Below are 23,342 nucleotides of genomic sequence, written 5' to 3'. Positions count from 1 at the left end.
CTGTTCCTGCCTCCATTTTCACCCTGCTGCTATGTGTTGGACTGTCCTGAGGCCTCTCTGCACAGTCTGCATCTTGGGTTAGGTCTAGTGTGGTAGACCCCTGCTTCTATGTATCTGGTGCTTAGTGCCTGTTCTTGTGCTGCTATGATCAGTGCCTCAGTGCTGTCATTTAGTTCAGCCCTTTCCAGCCACTGGTAGGATTTCCCACTCACTGGATCATCACCTTGTCATGGTGAGTGGGCTTGCGTGTTCTCAATGAACCCTGTGAATGAAGGCCTTGGGAGCCATGTAGTCCTGGTAGGGTCACCCATGGTGGTAAGGTTCAGGGGGAGGAACCAGACAAAGAACAATCCAAGAAAGTCCTCAATGGCAGAACAGGTGGAAGATAGCAAGGTTTATTGTTACAATGGCTGCAAAGGCAGATGAAGGCTGCAGCAGATAAAAGGTCTCCAATCATCATGGTATCCATGCCTTTGGATTAGAGCCTTTTTCTATGAAGATTGTGTGCTGATCGTTGTGCACTGATTTCCACACATAAAACAAACTCATGCACAGACATCTTCCAACCACATATAAAACACAGGGTGAAAGGGAGAAGCGAGCTAAGAGGAAGGCATGTCAAGCAAATCCTCATCGTGACCATCTTCCACCTGGAAACTTATGCCCTCATTGTGGGAGGTTGTGCGGATCCAGAATTGGCCTTTACAGCCACTTACGGATCCACCGTTAAGATTTTAATCCTGGAAGACAATCTTACTCAGCTACAAGTGACCTCCAACAACAACAAAAAGTTTTCCCAAGGTCAGCCACCTCAGCTATCTGTCAATGGTACATCTCATGCAGGGTCTTGTCTTGCCATGGCACTTCCTCTGCTTGATCTTCCTTCCATGTCTGCTGCTGCCTCAGGCATTCTCTCAGCAGCTTATCTTTGGGTACCATCTCACTGATATACTGTCCAGGACAGTGGCTTTGACAGTCACCAGACCCTGCCTGCCCTCTTTTTGGCTGGTGTACAGTCTCTGGGTGTTACACTTGGGGTGGGAACCTCCGTACATTGTGAGGAGATTCTGGGTCTTCAAATCAGCAGCCTCCCTGTCCTCCCTTGGCCAACTCACTATATCATCAGGGTTTCTAATGACTGGCAGGACGTATGTGTTGATGGCATGGATCTTGTTCTTCCCATTGAGCTGGCTCTTCAGGACCTGTCTTATCCTTTGGTGGTACTTGGATGTTGCTGTCTTCCTTGCCTCTTCATCATGGTTCCCATGTGACTGTGGGATACCAAGGTACTTGTAGCTGGTCCGTATGTCTGCTATGCAACCCCTGGCAGTTCCACCACATCAGTCTTGACTACCTTCCCTCTCTTTACTACCATCCAGCCACACTTCTCTAGCCTGAATGATATCCCAGTGTCCTCACTGTAGATCCATGTCAGGTGGATCAGTGACTCAATGTCTTGTTCACTTCTAGGATACAGCTTGATGCCATCCATTTTTATAAAAATAAAACATGGCAGGTCAGTGGGTAACACTGGGTTACAAGATTGATGAGGCTCAAGAAAAGAAAGAACTATAATCTTATAGTCACCAAGGCATAGATTTTATTCTGTTTTGTAGCACGAATAGTCTGAAAAAAAGTTAGGTGTAGTTTTACACAGCCTGTCCAATCAAGTAAATAGCATTCAAATGAACGGAAGTGTGTTATGTATTGTGTATAAATGGCCGCTGTCCCCACTGTGAATACTTCTTTATTACCCTTCGTAAATCATAATATTTAGTAACTTTCAAATATGCTGTGCAACATAATCATAACAAGGAAATGTTCAATACTTATTTACACTAAAATCTATTGCATACTGAAGCAATAAAAATATATCTTGCATTGGATGTAAATGTAATTTATATGCTCATTTAAATCAGAGATCTGTAATGATGGCTCATTGTAAATGAAAAATCAGTTTGGACAATTATTACATTACAATGAGAGTATTTTTCAGCATTTATTTCTCTGAATCTGGGAGATAGGACTATCTCAGTGAAACTATATCAGGGATTCTAAATCTTGCGTAAATTCTTAATTATGTACGCAATAGAGGTAACTGCATAAAAATGATGTAAAAAGTAATAAAACAGCAGATATGTGGTTAGAGAATTAAATATGCAAGAATGTTACATGCCATGTGATAAAAAGTTAAAAAGTAAGTTAGTTAGTTATACTTGGTTCAGGTTCAAAGTGACTGCCAAATGGAAAATAAATTAAGCAGATACAGATTTTCATACTGTATTAACTGCTTCCACCATTAAACTGCTTCACCAAAAGTCAAAATTTAAAACTAATAATCCAACTTTATTTTATTTTAGGTTCTGCATTCTGTAGAAATATACATCATTTGAGACCTGTTCCAAATAGGGCATTTGACCGCTTTGCCAACTCCTGATTCACACTTCACAATCCTAATTCCAGATACTTTTGTCAAGGACTTTGCTTCTGTGGTGGAACAGCTTTTGTGTCTTGGAAAACTGAAGAGGGGGAGAAAGGGGGCAAGAAGGAGGAAAGAAAGAAAAACTTTGCCACTTATTTGCCAATTACTTGTATAACAATTAGGTACAGAATAAACCTAATAAATCCGTTGTGACTTTTATACCGATCAAAAGGTACTAGAAGGGTTGAAACTGTTAGAAGAACTTACTCCAGTGATTGCCACACATTCAGGCAGCCCAAGATAATTGAGCAACAATGCAGGATCATGGCCCTGTTCAATCAGTCAAGAATAAGAATAACCCAATACACTACAAAATAACTTCATTGTTTATTAGTCTGTCAGCCATAGAAGCTGTGTTTTTCAAGCTGGAGAGACTTCAGAGAACAATAAGAGAAATGAACACGTGAGAGAGAGAGAGAGAGAGAGAGAGAGCGCTATTCAGCAAGAATATCACTGTAGCATTGCTGAAGACTGTGTCAAAAGCCAAAAGTAATTCTCTTACTGCCAACCTGCAGAATTCCAATTACAGGATCAGATTTAAATACGGTTGAGTCTATTGCTGAGAATGTATCTTCCACATTGTGGAAATCAGTGATGACTGTATGATATTGTAATATATGCCGTAATATCGCTTGGATTTTTATTCTTTATTCTTTATTTCTATTTATAATATTTTTATTGTATTTTATTATTCTGATGTTTTAATCATTTGTTGTAAACCGCCCAGAGGCCTCTGACGGGAGGAGATGGGTGGGGATAAATTAGATAGATAGATAGATAGATAGATAGATAGATAGATAGATAGATAGATAGATAGATAGATAGATAGATAGATAGATAGATAGATAGATAAGCGCTTCCCCTCTGCCTTGCGCTGTATGCAAAGAAACTGATCTGTTCACGTTTGATCTCTTTAGGAACAATCCTTGTCTGTGTGGAAGAAGGGGAAGAATTTCACCTCCTGTAACTGAGATGCAAAAGGAAAGCGGGTGGCTTTTCACAAGGTCTGGCCTGCATTTTATTTCTGAACATTCAAGGCTCCAGTGAGTGATATCTCCTAGTCAGATGGCGATAAGAGCCGGCTGTGCCACTACAGCATTTTCATGACCTAGAAATTACCTTGAGTTTTAAGAGCTGGGATTGCCTCTCTGGAAAGAGATTCGAAGGGGGTGTCTGCCTACAAGAGACATCCAGGCACTTTTTTTTATCAACTCTTTAGGCTTCTGGTGTCTCATGGTATCATACGTGAACAATCAAATCAGTTCTGATTTGAACGCTGTCACTTGGATTAGGGCTTATCTATCGCATGGTAGCACTGAGTTAGCAGGCCGCGGAGATGAATAGGAGTCCTGATTGCTGAGCTGACAGCCTTGAAGATGAGTAGTGTTATTTTATCACATCCTTCTTTGCAGCATGTGCCACTGGGTTTCAGCTGTCATCTTTTTGAAAATGATCCAGCTTCGGAGTTAAGCCACAATGCTTGGATCCATGACGCACAGACCAGGAGTCTCTCTGGTGCAATCAGAACATTTTCTTTTTTAAAAAATTGTGGTGAGGCTCTATAGCTGCAGATTAATTGAACTCCAGGAAAGCGATCATCTTTTCTCAGAACATAATGCAAGCCATTAACCTGGTATGCTAAAACTGACTTCGTTGCTTTAACCCACCCGCTTTCACCTGTTTGGCAAGCTTGGCATTGGTGTTTTTACAGAACCATAGAGAACATTTGAGAACATTTTAATTTGCCTAATTAACAGAATAATCTTGGGTACTAGGAAGTAGCTATTTATGTGCTGTATGGGGGGGGTAAGGGGGGAATGAATTCTACATTAAAGCTGCTTATAAAATAATAGACCTGCTGCAAAGTCTCTTCACCCTTGTGTGCTCTTTTCATAAGAGCTTTTATTCTCATCTTGGCTCTGTTTTAATTTTCCATATAAGAGACGTCTGTCCTGATCCAGGATGCAGCATGGATTTGTAGGAGTCACTTGGTATCTCAACATCTGAAAGGTCTTGTTCCTTGTGGCACATTGTGGCACATTGCTAGAAAAGGGAATCGCTAGTCACCTATTGTCAGCCCTCCCAGGTAAACCAGACAGCAAAAATGACCAGATGAGCTACTTCTACTTTATTGTTAGGCTACATTAACAGAATCTTGCAAATCTAAAAGTACAAAGCTTCTGCCATCCCTATTTACCACCTAACCAGTTAGGGCATGTCCTTTCTAAGTTTCTTTCTCTGCCTGTTACTCAGTTGTGGGCTCCTCCCCCTTTTATCAAAACTTTCCCTACTCAGCATCTCTTCCCCCGATCTTCCAAGGTCATTCTCACATTCCATTACACCTATCTGCTCTACCTGAGCACCACCAGTACTATCCAGAGCTTTGTCCATTCTGCCTGGGGATCTTGGGAGCTATAGTTCAATGATGCCTTTAAGGACATGCTGGAAGTTCTGGCAAATCCAGCATGCCTCATTAACATGTAAATTGAGTTGTCCCACAATGCAACTCTGAGGAAGCTGTTTGTTGCCACTCCCACTCCCTCTTTCTCTCTTCCTTCTTCTCCACCAGAAGCAAGAACACGGATGTGTGCTGCTCTCCTCCATTCTGGGCACGATGTGGTGGGCCTGGAATTCCCCTTTCTTCCATGCAGCTCTTGGCAGCTGTTGGGCTGAGAGTTTAGGGCAAAACTAAGTATTTAGAAAAAATAGAAGAACAAAGAAACTTCATCTTTTTCACCAAGATGGATGTAACAGAAGCAACAAAGAATAAAGTCAGTAAGAATTCTTTTACATATCGTAACCTAATGTGTCTAAGCATGTGATTCTTTATGCTTGGGAGGGCTGAATGTGTAAGATCAATAAGCTGTGTTTCTCTGATGTGTTCATTGAAGCTATCTAAGATAATATTCTTTTTCTGTGCCAGCTTCTAAACTGTGTTATAAGCTCTGCTCCATTTCAGTGGTTCTAGCAGGCCACTAAATCGGCTTCAGGACATAGGTTACCTATCCCTGATTCTGAAACTTGGAATTAGAAATGGATAAGCCACTGTTACATATTTATTTACCTGTCTGCCTGCCTGTGGTAGGTGATAGAGTCTATCTGACCTGAGCTGATCTCAAAAAGAGAGGCAGGGTTGGATCTGGCTCATACTGAATGAGGGACTGCAGGACTGCAGGCGAGATTAGGAAGCTGGAAAAACATCCAGATGGAAGGCATCCATATAGAAGTGGATGCTTCTGTATTACCAAGAACACTACTGAGATGTGTCCATGTACTCACAGGAATCAAGCTCCATTCAAGGGTGTCTTCATCTTTATTTGTCACCCACTCAAACCAGTTGTCTCTTTGTCATTCCCTTCTGCCATATTGCCTTCTGGTAAAGATTCAGTGAGAATTTACACTAGAAAGTAGAGAAGAAAAATGTGACCATAGACCATGGCATCCTATTTGAGTTTGGAACTGAAGGCACCATTCATTCCTCTTCAGCAGAAATATTCCAGATTGTGACGCTGTGAGATTTCCACTCCGCTCCATGCCATTTATGTTTTGGAAGAAAATAAGATTATTGAAAGTGAGGGCAGTAAAGGTAGTAGGTAAGGTTGTCCTATAATTTGGTAAAGCCTTTACTGCAGTGATGACAGACAATTTGTTCTGTGACCCTGACTGTTCTGAACATATCTATGTAATAATCCTTAATAAGAATTAATATATGAAAATTCAGTTTAGACCTTTAGAAGTCTATATCCGACATACAGCATTTGTAAACTATATTTTCTGTTGCTCAACATCTTCATTCAGGTTGTGCTTGAAAAGCAGTTGAAAACTATATTTCTCTGATGTTCAAACAACCAACTGAATGGTTTTCATTTTTTTTTTTTCAAATTCAAAGTGCTAGTGTAATAATAATAGGAATCTTTTGTTATCTTCAAGAGCTACCCTCGGTTGGGCATTTTATGTATATTGCTAATTGTAGATGAAGCCAATATGTCCTTCTCCTGTCCATACATACATACATACATACAGGGCTCTTCTTCACTTGCTACTGGTTATAGCATGAACATGCCCCACTGACAGCTTTTCTTCTGCCATGTCATAATGATATTGCCTTTGTTTCAACACCTACACCGGAGTCAACTTAAAATTATTCTTAGATGTTACAGTTTTAAAATAATGATTTCCTTCTTCTCCTGGCGCAGTTTTTACTGTTGGTACAATATTTTATTTATTTATTTATTGCTTCACTGATTGCTTGGTCCTTGACATGGTTGAGGATTAGGACTAGCCAGTTTTGGCTAGAGTAGACATATCCATTTCCTTCCAACCCCTGAGTCCTGGCCTCCATATCCAGTTTGGCTTGGACAGTAGGAAAGACAAGACACCTGGCTTCTGCAGAGGCATCTGCTTGTGTCCTGTTCAGACTATGAGGTGGCCAGACAGAAATATTATCAAAAACAACTCTTTATTAAGACAACTATTTACAATAATAAGTCCATGTGATAGATGAAGTAAGACTGTTCCAGATCAAGACCACCCAGGCAACAACAGAAGACCAGGCAAGGTTGCAGGATCACACTATGGCAGAACTGCAGGGCAGGATTCGCTGAGCAAAACTGTGGGACTGGATGATTCTAGGAAATGTGGCAAGGCTGGAACTGAAGACGAGAGTCCGCAATCTGGAACACTGACCGAACTGGGCTGGCACGTGGAGGCTAGGTGAGACCAAACTGGAAACACCAGACAAGGCTTGGCTCTGGAGGCTAGGCTGGGCTTGACTGGATATTCTAGGCAAGACTGAGATCTGGAAGCAAGGCTGGACTGGACAGGAGGCTTGAGGCAAGGCTGCGGGTTTGAAGCAAGACTGGACTGGGCTGGAATTCTTAGGCAAGGCTGGGAGCTTGCAGCAAGGCTGGACTGGACTAGAGATTCTGGGCAAGGCTGAGAATGGAGCATGACAAGACTGGACTGGAGATCCTGGGCAAGACTGGAAGCTTGGAGCATGACAAGGCTGGACTGAAGATTCTGGGCAGGACTGGACACTTGGAGCATGATGAGACAGCTGTTGATCCTGGACCAGGCTGAGAGCTAGGGACAAAGCTGGGAACACGCTTGGAATGTGCTGAATGGCGGCGGTGAGGTTCAGAACTGGATGCGAGGCTGAGATTGCAAGAATCGGCAGGAAGAAGATCCTCTGTGGCAACTTGCGCAGTGGGCAGGTCCTCGACACTAGGAAATGCAGGTGCTGATTCCTCTCCAGCTACAGACAAGGTTTCCAATGCAGGTAGGGACTCTTCTGCTGGGGCTGCGAGTTTTAAGGATCAGCTGTCTCCAGCAGCTTGCTCTACACGCGTCTGCCTTTTATGCCAATCCTTTGCATGCCTGTTTCCTTCTGCAGCCATTCAGGCTGCCTTCTCCTTCGAGCGCTTTTCTGCATGCCTTTCCTGCATGCTGATTGGAGGATTCAATTCCTCCTCTGAAGACTGGCCAATCAGCATCTGTAACTTCTCCCCTGCTGCTGAGTCATTTCTGGGTTTTCTGGGTTTCCTCGTTTCTGCCTGGTAAGTTTCTGTTTCCCCTTCTGACTCAGAATGAGTTTCTCTTTCTGAGTCAGAAGCCAGCTGAAACCTCACAGCTTGCATGATTCCTGTCCAGCACTTTACATAGTATTTCTCAGGTCTTCCTTAAACACCTTTTAAAGAGTGCTAGAACTTTTTAAGCAGGGGTTTACTTGAAAGACCAGCAGTCCTGTTTTTCAAACATGGGTTCAATGCTGTCTTGAAATAATTCTCTTGCAGTCCTACTCCTTTGAGTTCTGCCATCTGTGTGCAGAAATTCTGTCACCATTGGGTGATATTATAGATTACGTGTTGCTGCTGCTGACAATGGGTTTCACTCAGCTGTATCGTTTACAGTTTTTGCTAGTTTAACTATTTCTGAGGACTTGCACATGAGTGCTATCGCTGTCACCCTGACCAATTGATGCTCATGGGACCAGTACCAGGCAGTTGCAGTTGCCATGGCTGTTTCTGCAAAGCACCATGGTTACTTATGTCATCCTTTCAGTTCAGCACTAAACCCATGTTCAAAAATAGCCTGACTGACAGATCACAGTGCAGAAAAGGGGTTATATAAAGCAGGAACACTGGAAGAGCTTCCTTCTATTGACCCTGCATTGCCCCAGCACTTGCCACTTACAAGCCTGGCCACTACATAGGTGGTTAAATATCTGTCTAACTCACCTCCGTCTCACCCCACAATAAAGACAATGATTAGTGGTTGTTTTTCACCAGCGATGCTTGTGGTTAGGGAAACAAAGGCAAGATAATTCACTAATCCTTTTCCTTAAATTGTCCACAAGAAATAAATAAGGACAGTGCCATTTGCCAGCTTCATTACTATGATAGAATAGGGATTAGCAATGAGAGCAACACACTTTACTTTCTCCTGGCTCTGGTGGATACTACTCTTACCCAGCTATCTAGAAGAACCCACTATCTTATTCACATAACCACCCCACCAAACAGTCTTTGCTTTTTTATACATATTCACACACAGGGAGCCCCTTTCAAGGGCATAAATCCAATCAGGTCCACACTTTCAAAGTTTCTCACTATTTAGGTGAGGAGTGTACAACGGTCTCCCTGCTATGACAGAGTAGCTTTTTGGGATTTTTGCCTTTCCTAAGTCAGGGCTTTTCATAATGTTTCATGCTGCAGAAACTGTTTAAAAAAAAAATCCCCAGAACACCTGAACAGGAGGCAAAACAATGAATCATCGTGAGTACTAATGGCCAGTGTGTGTGTGTATGTGTGTGTGTGGGGTGTCTGACCTTTCCACTATACCTTATAAAAATTGTCATGAACTGCCCTGGTCATGGTAGTGTTGCTGAGAGGGTTCCCTCAGTCTTTCACAAAACCCCATCAGGTTTGAAAAACTTTGTCTCAAATGCTCCAGTCTCATCCTTGTACATAGCAAAAGGGATTATGAGCATGGAGCCCCTGCCATGGGCATCTGCAGAATTTTCATGAAAGCAGAATTGTGTTGCAAGCTCCACCCCTTTTGGATATGCATGCTGCGTCATAGTGCATGTACAAAAAGGCTGTGGCTTGCATCAGAATAGCATGGTGCTATTTTCTCAGACTGACCTGTTTGACCTGACCTGCACATGCTGCTGGCCCCCATTCTCTGTGGTTTCTCTGTAAAGAGATTTTGTAAAGAATATTTGGAGGAACTATTGATGTTCTAGCTGCATTACTGTGCAGTTTTTCTTTGAAGAATGTTCTTGAAAAAGAAGTCACAGGAGATGGTAGCTTTAACAAAAACAAAAACAAAAAACCTTATGGCAGTATTTTTCAAACTTGGCAAGTTTAAGATGTGTGGACTTCAACTCCTCACATGTATGCTAGCTGGGGAATTCTGGGAGTTGAAGTCCATATATCTTAAAGTTGTAAAGTTTGAAAAACACTGCTTAATGGATATGCAGTCCTTATTTTACTACTGCCCAGGAAAGAAGCCTCAATCACAATCCTACATCTAACTGCAATATGCAGGCTGCTGCAATTTGTTCATTTCTACCTTAAGTAGCCTGGACCCAAAATATTTTCTTCTTCCATGTGAACTTCCTCAAGTGTTGAGATATTCAATAGAGGTCATGCTCTTAGTCAGGATGAAACCAAGAACAGATTTGCCTCAAGAGGCGTTCACTCTGTGCCTACTCCTTTAAGGAGCAAGTTTAAATAGGTTTTCTTAGCTGTGTTTGGAGATAGAATACAAAATCTTCCAGGATTTATCTTTACATTATTTATTTGATATTGTTGTCCTTTTGTTAATATAAGTACACTGTCTCAATATATTTGTTGGAGGCTCAGTAAAGGACAAGTAAGTAATAATGGCAAGCAACTATTAACCTGGCTGTGGCTCATTATCTAAATTTTCGTGCAATCTTAAATTCATTCAGTTCTTTCATGCAAATGTCACTGATTATACAAACGTAATGTGTGAAGTCAATAATCGTTGGCCAGCAGTAGCTTCTGGGGTCAGTGGGGCATGTATTTTATCTCAATTTGGTATCACACATTAAAAATATGTTTGCAGTGATATGCTAAAGGATGCACCAAATCATACATGAATATGAATTACTTGGATTTTTGTTTGTTTAAAACAACAACAACAATAGTGTGTCCTGAAATTAAGGTCAGTGCGGTTTAGGGGTCCAGGAAGACTTTTTCTCTCCTCCCCTTTTGCCAGTCAACCATAGAGCTTCATCTCAAATTTGCACAGTCTACCGAAAAATCCAGCCATGCCTTTACTTCCACCTCACAAGATAAATGCCCAGAGGCTAATGACTCCATCTGTCTTGATTTCTTCTTTTGTAGATGGCAATTAAATTTCCCTCATAGGAAAAGAGGTTATTTCAGTCTCCCCACCCCCCACCCCATTATTTGAAATAGGTCTCACAGATGCATCTGTGACAGTGGATCAAATGTCATGATATTTCCCACTCCAAAAGGGCAGAGCAGCACAGGATTTCAGAATGGCACTGAAATGCAGGCAAATCTTTTTGAAAAATAAACACACACACACACACACAAACACAAACACACACAAAAAGTTACAAAAGCAATTAATCTTTTTCCGCCAACTTGTTGTTGGCATATGTTTGACATATTCTGTTTTAAAATTGGAAGTCATAGATAATAAACACTTCTGAAAAAAAGAAAGTGATAATGGGGAAGACAATGATGCATTATTTTTCTTCATTTTTCCATACAGCTAAGTTAAAATGCTAGCCATTATTCCTTGAGCCAGCAGAAAACTATACCATAGGAATGATATACTGATAACAGTCGTTTTGGACAATGGTTTAATGCTCTTCCAATATTAACCCTTTTGGATGTGAGTTTAGGATATGTTCAGAAGCTGAACAGAGGTTTAGCACTGTTCTGAAAGAATGCAAAACCTACTCAGTTCAAAATGAACTGAACAGCAGCTTACTGCTCTTCCAGAAGAGCTCTAGAGCTGTATTCAAAAGTAGCCCAAGGAACACTTGATAGACATGAGGAAGGCTGCATCCTAAAGTAGTAAAGAAAAAGTTAGCTCTCCCTCTCTCATACAAGCACACTTCTTGACACAGCCCTCCCCCATCGCTACACCAATAGCTTGGAGACCTGGTGAGTATACAGGGAGAAGTAATGGTATGTGAGAATGACCTTGGGAGACAGGAGGAAGAGCTGCAGACTGGACAACTGGCATGTAAAAGATATCTCAGCCCACAGAAGGGAGGAGACATGGGAAATGTTTCAGAAGGGATCTTCCCTAGTTTTTTGGAGGGTAAAAAGAAGAAAAGGAAAGGAAAAGAGTGTAATGATTGCCTATCCTAACATACTCAGACTCACAAGCAAGAGCTTAATAATATCTGATTTATTAAAGAATAGTGTGCAAATACAAAGAAAGCTGAGAATGAACAAAAGCGCGCCAAATACAGACTAAAAACCCTCGGTACAAACGTAATCCCTCCCCTCACCCAACCGTTTCAAATTCCCCACCCCAGGTGCTGGTAACGAGTTCTGCTGATCTCCTGGGAAGAAAACCTTGAACACAGTAGATAACCCAAACACATTCCATTCCCCTGAAGACAGATAACAAACCCAGCAGAAGGAGTTTGCAGACCCCTCTTACACAGAACACGCGTCAGCAACTTATCTTGACATGCGAAACGTTACGATGTACAATGCACATTGAAACGGTGAACATGACAAAGAGAGCCAGTTTGATGTAGTGGTTATGGTGCCAGGCTAGAAACCTGGAGACCATGAGTTCTACTCCTGCCTTGGGCACAAAGCCAACTGGGTAACCTTGGGCCAGTCCCCTTCTCTCAGCCCTAGGAAGGAGGCAATGGCAAACCACTTCTGAAACCTTGCCAAGAAAACTACAGGGACTTGTCTAGACAGTCACCAGGAGTCAGAAACTGACTCAAAAGCACCAAAAAAAAAAAAAAAAGGAAAAGAGGGGAGACATACTTTCAGTCTTGCAGGATTGATGTAAGCCCTTCAATATAGTCCAGACAAGAAGCACAACTATGAGTACCAGTTCTATCTTTATTGTAAGGTTACATTAACAGAATCATTCCCACACCATTACAGGAGAGCCCAGTTTGAAAGAACCAGACTTTCCTGCTGCTAAAACCAGAGTGACCTTGTAGGACAGTGCTCATGGACCAGAATGGAGGGGTACACCACCAATTTACAGTGTCCAATGGGAGCTGGGCTCATTCCAATCCCTAGAAGTCACTTGAGTGCATCAGCAACAGAATGATAAAGGAAGCATACTGGATTGTACCTATGGCAAAACTGGAAGGCTAAGCACAATTGAAGACTGCATTTGATGTAGGCTAGGAACCAGATGTCATGAAGACATGGCACAAAAGATATTGCTGAGATACGTTTCTGCTCTGGCTAAGCACTTAAGTGGGAAAAGGCTGCAATATGTTGCTGCATGAGGTTGGAGTTATCTGATATGGCTGCACAATTATGGATGACCACAATAGGAGTGAGAGTTTTGGGTTCATCCATATTTCACAGCTAAAATCTGATAGCCATATAAAATGAAATGTTGTGGGTGATTTAAAAAAAAAACCCACCAGAAAATAAAGAGTCAGGCAATAAGCAAAGAGTATTTACCAGTGAAAGGAATCCCTCTTTTGCAGAAAATTAAAATGTACCTGAATTGGGAGTTCAAACTGATCATTGATAACTACAGTCTATGCCTATGCCTATGCCTTAAACACACTTACTATGAAGTAAGTCCCGCTGAATGCAATATTCTTTGGAATATGTACTTCTGAATAATTTTTTAAAAAGGGATAAATTTATATCCCACCTTTCACCAGGAGCTCAAGCAGTGTACGTAGCATTCTCTCTGACATTTTTCCACACCACAATTACCCTGTGAGGTATGCTGGTTTGTGAAAGAGTGACTGGTCCAAAGTCACCCAATGAACCTCAAGGCTGATGGTTTGGCCAGTGTTTCTCAACCTCAGTGACTTTAAGATGTGTGGACATGGCTGCTGGGGAATTCTGGGAGTTGAAGTCCACACATCTTAAAGTCGCTGAGGTTGAGAAACACTGGTTTAGCCTAACATCTAAACCACAATATGTGTGCAGTAGGCCTATAAGTATCACTCAGCTAAAACTGATTGTAGGGGAGACTTCATATAGTCAGTTAACACCCACCTACTAAATGTGTTGTGGGGTGGAATAAGTGGTAGAAGCAAAGAGGGTAAGAAAACAACATGATCTACAGGGATTTCAGAGCTATAATGTATCTCAGCAGCTGCTCATAACCCATAAATTCATAGAAGATAATTGATTTCCTTAAAGAAATCTGTGTTGCTAGTCACAGATTTCTGAATAATTAATTTAGAACATTGGACTGATAGATGGTAGACCTACTTTCAATGTATTTTGTATGAATTGTGTTTAAAATTATTATTCAGTCAATCTGATGACTGTATGATTTGTATGTGTCATGAGTACTGATGGCAAGCAGGAGGGGGCCTCTATCAAGGGGGGAAAATGCATGCATAGAACTGAGGAATTAAGCAGCCATTCAGACAGACACAGATCAGACCCGCCTTAACTTTTGGGGTTTATCTGTCTGGGTTTTTCCCACGCTTCTTCAGTTTGTTAGGATTCTGTCTTATGTAGCAGTAATAAACACTAGAGACTTATTCCTTGTCTCAGCGTGATTTCTGACTGTTAGGACATCAATCCTAACAAACTGAGAACTGCAGATGCTCACAGACAAGAGGGGCCAGCGATTGCGGTAAGAGACAAAGTGTGTCTCTGTACCAAGTTTTTGACCTCTTCCAGACCCTCCAAGAAGTTGGACTCTAAGTTTGTGGGCCCTTTCACTGTGGTACAGCAGATAAATCCAGTGGCTTATTGCTTAAAGCTGCCAGCATCCATGAAAATCCATCCAGTCTTTCACAGAGCCTTGCTAGCCAAGGACCCTCCCCCAAGTGCCTTACGATCACAACTGCCCCCCCCACCTCCAGTAATTGTGGAGGGGGAGGAGGAATACGAAGTCGAGGAAATTCTGGACTCTAGGAGGAGGGGAAGGGGCATCCAATATTTCATACACTGGAAAGGGTACCCTGAGGAAGAGCGCACGTGGGAGAATGCCAGAGATGTGCATGCACCAATGCTGGTTCATCGATTCCATCGGCTTTTCCCTCACAAACCCAAGCCTCACACCTTACCAGAGATTCCTCACTTGGCTGAGCAAGCAGAGGAATCCCAAGCAGAGGAGTTCATAAGTTTGCAGTTTCCACACCCACCTGAAGCCTTGACACCAGTAACAGAGAAGTGGGGGGAACCACAGCCCTCCACCTTGGGCTTGCATTTCCCTGGGGGGAGGGGGGACGACTCTTCTAATTATCTAGCTATTTTCCAGCAGCAGCCACCTGGGCCAGAAGAGTTATCAGACCTGGAGAGCAGCACTGATTCGTCCTTGGAGGAGTTTTCCTTTGAAGACTTTCCATAGTTGCCCAGTTCCCATGGGACCTTAGAAGGAGACATAGACTCTTATCAGACCTCTGGAAGGGAGGGGGCTGAAATGGAATGTGAATCTGGAGGGGAGGGTGATGTCATGAGTACTGATGGTGAGCAGGAGGGGGCCTCTATCCAGGGTGGAAAACGCATGCGTAGTACTGAGAAATTAAGCAGCCATTCAAAGAGACACAGATCAGACCCGCCTTAACCTATGGGGTTTATCTGTCTGGGTTTTCCCCATGCTTCTTCAGTTTGTTAGGATTCTGTTTTATGTAGCAGTAATAAACACTAGAGACCTACTCCTCGTCTCAGCGTGATTTCTGACCGTTAGGACAGTATGATTGTATCAAACCTGAAAGCCCTGGGTGTGTATATGAATGTACACCTAAGCTATAACTTTTAGAAAATATTACAGCAGAAACTAGGTTGACCTTTAACTATAGGATTGCAAATAGTAATCCTATAATAACTATTCTTTTATTTTTACTCTCCTTTTCCACCCAGGCAGAAAAAGGGAAATTATGGCCTTTAGCAGTGTTTTAAATTGAAGGGATAAGGATGCTGAATGTTGATTCCCTGTTAGATATAACCACATTGTATTATTTATACCTTGCTATCATCTGTTACAAACCAGATGATCCTAAGTGGATGTCTTCTGAAAGAAAGTATTGGGTATTCAAACCCATATTAAATGTATAAAGAAAAAGACGGGAGGGAAAAGGTGAAAGGTCCCCTGTGCAAGCACCAAGTCATGTCTGACCCTTTGGGGGGACGCTGCTTTCACAATGTTTTCTTGGCAGACTATAGCGGGTGGTTTGCCATTGCCTTCCCCAGTCATCACCTTCCCCAGCAAGCTGGGTACTCATTTTACTGACCTCGGAAGGATGGAAAGCTGAGTCAATCTGAGCCAGCTACCCAAGAGAGAATCCAACTTCCATTGGGATCAAACTCAGGTCGTGGGGAGAGTTTCAGTTGCAATACTACTGCCTACCACTCTGCGGCACACAAGAAAAAGATAACAGCTCTAAAATACCAGAGATTTCCCCACCCTGGTAGTGTCCAGATGTATTGGGATTACAACTCCCAGACTTCTCAACTAATATGGCATTTGGTTATGGGAGTCATACTCTCATAACATCTGGAGAGCAATTCCAGATTAGAGAAGGCTGCACTAGGAATTCCTCTTAAACTCAGGCACATGTACAATAATGTCAATATGTTCATGAAGAAGCCATTTAGCCATTATTGTTATAATATAGTACACCATCCAAAGTCAAGTTTCAGTAGTAGCTTACCCTAATTCTTCCTGAGTACATATGTAGAGATTCCTGTTAAGTTTTACATGCACAGCAAAAGGCTGTGGACGATTTTCCACGTGGCACATTCCCTGTTCTATGTCTCATCTGTAAAGACACTTTCAAGCAGTGTGCATAGCATTCTCTCTGACATTTTTCCACACCACAATTACCCTGTGAGGTATGCTGGTTTGTGAAAGAGTGACTGGTCCAAAGTCACCCAATGAACCCTCATGGCTGATGGTTTAGCCAGTGTTTCTCAACCTCAGCGACTTTAAGATGTGTGGACATGGCTGCATGACACTACACCAAAGGATTGTTACCTTCTTCTGGTGCTGGAGCTTGAGCACCTCAATGATGCCATGAGCTAAACTGTGAAGGGCCACCCAAGACGGGAAGGTCATGACAGAGAGGTCAGAGTAAATGCGATCCCTGGGGAAGGTAATGGCAACCCACCCCAGTATTCTTGCCGTGAAAACTAAATGGATCAGTACAACCAGAGATATGTCGGTATACCATCGGAAGATGACACCCCCAGGTTGAAAGATGGTCAAAATGCTACTGGGGAGGAACAGAGGATGAGCTCAACTAGCCCCAGACGTGATGACGCAGCTATCTCAAAGCCGAAAGGATGGCTAGCAGCCGACGGTGCTGGTGGTGAACGGCGAATCCGATGTTCTAAGGATCAACACACCATTGGAACCTGGAATGTCAGATCTATGAGCCAGGGCAAATTGGATGTGGTTATTGGTGAGATGTCAAGATTAAAGATAGACATTTTGGGTGTCAGTGAACTGAAATGGACTGGAATGGGCCACTTCACATCAAATGACCACCAGATCTACAACTGTGGACAAGAGGACAACAGAAGAAATGGAGTAGCCTTCCTAATTAATAGTAAAGTGGCTAAAGCAGTGCTTGGATACAATCCAAAAAAGGACAGAATGATCTCAATTCGAATTCAGGGCAAGCCATCTAGCATCACAGTGATCCAAATATACACCCCAACCACAGATGCTGAAGAAGCTGAAGTAGAGCAGCTCTAGGAGGATCTGCAGCACCTACTGGACAACACGCCTAAAAGAGATGTTATTTTCATCACAGGAGACTGGAATGCTAAGGTGGGCAGTCAAATGACACCTGGAATTACAGGTAAGCATGGCCTGGGAGAACAAAATGAAGCAGGACATAGGCTGATAGAATTTTGCCAAGACAACTCACTCTGCATAACAAACACTCTCTTCCAACAACCTATGAGATGGCTTTATAGATGGACTTCCCCAGATGGACAACACCGAAATCAGATTGACTAGATCCTTTGCAGCCAAAGGTGGCGGACATCTATACAGTCGGTAAAAACAAGACCTGGAGCTGACTGTAGTTCGGATCACGAACTTCTTATTGCAAATTTAGGATCAGACTAAAGAGATTAGGGAAGACCCACAGATCAGCTAGATATGAGCTCACTAATATTCCTAAGGAATATGCAGTGGAGGTGAAGAATAGATTTAAGGGACTGGATTTAGAAGATAGGGTCGCAGAAGAACTATGGACAGAAGTTCAGAACATTGTTCAAGAGGCAGCAACAAAATATATCCCAAAGAAAGAGAAAACCAAGAAGGCAAAATGGCTGTCTGCTGAGACACTAGAAGTAGCCCAAGAAAGAAGGAAAGCAAAAGGCAACAGTGATAGGGGGAGATATGCCCAATTAAATGCAAAATTCCAGAGGTTAGCCAGAAGAGATAAGGAATTATTTTTAAACAAGCAATGCGCGGAAGTGGAAGAAGACAATAGAATAGGAAGGACAAGAGACCTCTTCCAGAAAATTAGAAACATCGGAGGTAAATTCCAGGCAAACATGGGTATGATCAAAAACAAAGATGGCAAGGACCTAACAGAAGAAGAAGAGATCAAGAAAAGGTGGCAAGAATATATGAAAGACCTGTATAGGAAGGATAACAATATCGGGCATAACTTTGATGGTGTGGTCAGTGAGCTAGAGCCAGACATCCTGAAGAGTGAGGTTGAATGGGCCTTGAGAAGCATTGCTAATAACAAGGCAGCAGGAGACAACGGCATCCCAGCTGAACTGTTCAAAATCTTGCAAGATGATGCTGTCAAGGTAATGCATGCTATATGCCAGCAAATTTGGAAAACACAAGAATGGCCATCAGATTGGAAAAAATCAACTTATATCCCCATACCAAAAAAGGGAAACACTAAAGAATGTTCAAACTATCGAACAGTGGCACTCATTTCACATGCCAGTAAGGTAATGCTCAAGATCCTGCAAGGTAGACTTCAGCAATTCATGGAGCAAGAATTGCCAGATGTGCAAGCTGGGTTTAGAAAAGGCAGAGGAACTAGGGACCAAATTGCCAATATCCGCTGGATAATGGAAAAAGCCAGGGAGTTTCAGAAAAACATCTATTTCTGTTTTATTGACTATTCTAAAGCCTTTGACTGTGTAGACCATAACAAACTGTGGCAAGTTCTTAGTGGTATGGGGATACCAAGTCACCTTGTATGCCTCCTGAGAAATCTGTATAACGACCATGTAGCAACAGTGAGAACAGACCACGGAACAACAGACTGGTTTAAGATTGGGAAAGGAGTACGGCAGGGCTGTATCCTCTCACCCTACCTATTCAACTTGTATGCAGAACACATCATGCGACATGCTGGGCTTGAGGAATCCAAGGCTGGAGTTAAAATTGCTGGAAGAAACATTAACAATCTCAGATATGCAGATGATACCACTTTGATGGCTGAAAGTGAAGAGGAACTGAGGAGCCTTATGACGAAGGTGAAAGAAGAAAGTGCAAAAGCTGGCTTGCAGCGAAACCTCAAAAAAACCAAGATTATGGCAACCAGCTTGATTGATAACTGGCAAATAGAGGGAGAAAATGTAGAAGCAGTGAAAGACTTTGTATTTCTAGGTGCAGAAATTACTGCAGATGCTGACTGCAGTCATGAAATGAGAAGACTCTTAATCCTTGGGAGAAGAGCAATGACACATCTCGATAAAATAGTCAAGAGCAGAGACATCACACTGACAACAAAGGTCCACATAGTTAAAGCAATGGTGTTCCCCATAGTAACATATGGCTGCGAGAGCTGGACCATAGGGAAGGCTGAGAGAAGGAAGATCGATGCTTTTGAACTGTGGTGTTGGAGGAAAATTCTGAGAGTGCCTTGGACTGCAAGATCAAACCAGTCCATCCTCCAGGAAATAAAGCCAGACTGCTCACTTGAGGGAATGATATTAAAGGCAGAACTGAAATACTTTGGCCACATAATGAGAAGACAGGACACCCTGGAGAAGATGCTGATGCTAGGGAGAGTGGAAGGCAAAAGGAAGAGGGGCCGACCAAGGGCAAGATGGATAGATGATATTCTAGAGGTAATGGATTTGTCCCTGGGAGATCTGGGGGTGTTGACAACTGACAGGAAGCTCTGGCGTGGGCTGGTCCATGAAGTCACGAAGAGTCGGAAGCGACTAAACGAATAAACAAACACATTCCCTGTTCTATGTCCCATCTGTAAAGACACTTTCTGTCACATGCTGCCTACTACTGAGTAAGACACAGACACTAATTTAGGGAAAATCAGGTTCTGGTTTATTTCAGCATAGTGCATAGCTAGAAAAAGCTGAGAGTGAAGGGAACGCGCCGGTATGGGATTTAAATAGCCCGCGCCGGTCAGCGCTCCCCCCACCTCGGGTTGTGTCATCCCCCCAAGCCCTGTATGCTTCGTTGCCGGTAGGTGAGGGGTCGCGGGGCCCCTGCTGGTGCCCCAGGCTTCTCTCATAATCGTCTTCCTCCTCCGGCCGGTGATTACTTTCAGCTGGGTGATATCCTTTGCGTTCCTGCTGACAGCTCCAGGCGTGCCTCATGTTCCGCCCTGTCTTTGTCGCTCTTTCTTCCTCCTTGCGTTCTTTTGACTGGATTTTCCGGCCGAGGTTGTTCCCTTCTCCTTGGGGTCTGTGTCTGTTGTTGTGCGTCGCTTTGCTTATCTTTTAATCCTTTGCTCTTGTTTCCGTGGTATTGTTATGTGTGCCGTTGTGCTGATGCGTTCAGCTCAAAGGTGCTCAAGACATACTGCCCCCCTTTCGAATGGTAGCCCCCCCCCCCCCCGCATTCAGGTTTTTTCAGGGAGAGCTGTAAAAAAATATATATTTTTTTGTATTTCCCGCCAGAGTGCTTTCTCCCCTCCCCTTGCTCCGCCCTCTACCGCGTTTCCATTCTTTGGGTGTGTTCCAAGTGCGCATGCCTCGACCACACCCTGCTCATTCTTGCTCAGTTCTTCATCAGAGGAGGCGTGACTGGTCGGGTGCTGTTTCAACTCCAGGTAGGATCCTTATCTTTTTGTTTTCTTGATTTTGTTTTTTGTTGTTCGCCGTGTTGTCATGTGTGCATCCTGGCTATTTGCCCTCTGGCGATGCACATATGACCAATCTCCCCTCCCCAATGGGCCCGGTGAGGGTGAGGGGAGGATGAGTCTCAGGGGGGAGGAGGCCTACTCAAGTCGCAGGCTTGGGGGGTCCCTTCCCCTGGGGGCGACGCAGGCGGGGGGGGAGGCCCGAGGGGGGAAATGTGTCCTAAGGGGCCGGTTCGGCTGGGCGCCCCTTTGGTTTGTCAGGGTACGTCGTGTGGAATGCTCGGGTCAGGTCCGGTGCCTTAATGTGTTGAGCCGCCACCCATTCTGGGTGGGGGAAGTGTTTCCATTTTACTAAATAGTGTAGTGTGCCCCGTTGTTGGCGGGAATCGAGTATTTCTTTTACCTCGAAATGTTGTTGGCCGTCGATCATCACTGGGGGGGGGGCAGAGGAATGCTTGGGTGCCATCGGGAGGTGGTTGCTGGTTTCAGGAGGCTGCTGTGGAATACTGGGTGGAGTCTCCTTAGATTGTGCGGCAGGTCCAGGCGTACTGCCACCGGGTTCACTAGTTGTGTTACTCGAAGTGGCCCAATATACTTAGGCTCCAGTTTCTTCAAGGGTTGAGGTGATTTTATGAATTTGGTGGAGAGGTAGACCATATCCCCTACCTGGAATGTCGGTTGCTGGCGCCGGTGCTTGTCGGCCTGTTTTTTGTAGGCGGACTGTGCTTCCTTCAGCGCTGCTGTGATTACTGGCCATGATTCCGCTATCTTCCATCCCCAGTTGCCTGCGCCAACTTGGGGTCCCGGGGGTTGTGGTAGCTCCGGTATGGGTATGAACTCGCGCCCGGAGACTACTTCGAACGGGGTTTTCCCTGTACTCGTGTGAATGGCATTATTGTAGGCGACTTCTGGAAACGGAAGCAGGTCGACCCAGTCGTCTTGGTGGTAATTGGTATATGAACGTAGGAATTGTTCTAGTGTGGCATTGAGGATCTCCGTGGCTCCGTCCGTCTGGGGATGCCAGGCTGTGGATAGGGCTTGTTGGGTCCCAATCAGTTTTAGAAAAGCCCGCCAAAATTTTGAGGTGAATTGTGTGCCCCTGTCGGTCACCACGCATACAGGACATCCGTGTAACCTGTACACGTGTACGAGGAAAAGTTTAGCCAGCTGCTGGGCGGACGGGACTGATGCGCAGGGGATGAAGTGTGCCTGTTTAGAAAAGTAGTCTTTCACCACCCAAATGGTTGTTTTCTTCTGGCTGGGTGGTAGATCTACTATGAAATCCATGGAGATTTCCTCCCATGGTCGGGAGGGCTCCGCCACCGTTTGTAGTAGTCCCGGAGGCTTTCCCGGTGCCCGTTTGGCCATTGCGCATATCAGGCAGGATGCTACGTAGGCCTTAACATCCCATCTCAATGCAGGCCACCAGAAGTGTCGTTGTGTTAGGTGCAGGGTCTTTAGAAACCCGAAGTATCCCACTTGTTTGCTGTCGTGTGATCTGCGCAGGATCGCCTGGTGCTGTGAATCTGGGACATATATTCTGCCTTCCCCCCATGCTAAGTCTTGCTCCATTGTCACCTTGTCGGAGTTTGCTAGTAGCCAGGGGTCGGTTTTGAGGGCAGCGGCGAGGTCCGCACGTATCCCTCCTGGCAGTCGTGGGTGGCGCCGTCTGTTCGCTGGTTGGCTTGCCGTTGGTTGAGACATGGGATTGAGCTGTTTCTGGGCGCTGCTCCGGGTGGTCACTGCCATTCCCAGCTGGGAGGTGGATAGCACCATCCCAATCATATCTGGGACAGGCTCTTCATCTTGGGGCAGTCGGGAGAGGGCGATAGCCAGGAAGTTCTTTTTGCCCGGTATGAACTTCAGTTGGAAGTTAAAGCGGCTGAAGAATTGGGCCCATCTGACCTGTTTCGGGCTGAGGCGTCTGGGCGTCCAGAGGGCCTCGAGGTTCCAGTGTTCTGTCCAGACCTTGAATGGTTGGGTGGCCCCTTCCAGTAGATGCCTCCATGTTTCTAGTGCCGATTTTACCGCGAACGCCTCCTTCTCCCATACGTGCCATTGCCTTTCCGTCTCTGAGAATTTCCTTGACAGGTAGGTGCATGGTTTCAGGATTCCTGCAGGGTCCTTTTGGAGCAGTATAGCCCCCAGGGAGAAGTCTGAGGTGTCGGCTTGGACCACGAACGGCTGTTCCGGGTCTGGATGTGCGAGAATTGGCTCCGTTGTGAACAGCACTTTCAGTCTGTTGAACGCTGTCTGACATGCGGGAGTCCAATTTAGTACTGTCCCTGGGTTCTTGGCTCACCGTGTGTCCCCAACCCCTTTAGTTTTGAGTAGGTCTGTTAGGGGGAGGGCTATCTCCACAAACCCCCATGCGAATGACCTGTAGAAGTCCGCGAAGCCGAGGAAGCTTTGAAGTTGGCGCCTGTTACGTGGGCGTTCCCAATTCACCACTGCCTTGACTTTTGCAGGGTCCATTTCTATGCCCTCGCCGGAGATTCGGTACCCCAGGTAGTCTAGGCATGCTTTATGGAATTCGCACTTAGATGGTTTGGCATAGAGCTTCGCCCTTCTTAGCTTTTCGAGGACTTGCCTGACTAGGGTTACATGTTCTTCGTGCATCTGGGTATAGATGAGGAC

The sequence above is a fragment of the Candoia aspera genome, chromosome 2, assembly GCF_035149785.1.
Source record: "Candoia aspera isolate rCanAsp1 chromosome 2, rCanAsp1.hap2, whole genome shotgun sequence".
In the NCBI taxonomy this organism is placed as follows: domain Eukaryota; kingdom Metazoa; phylum Chordata; class Lepidosauria; order Squamata; family Boidae; genus Candoia; species Candoia aspera.
The sequence above is the reverse complement of the archived record's forward strand: the minus strand, read 5'-3'. Positions refer to the sequence as shown.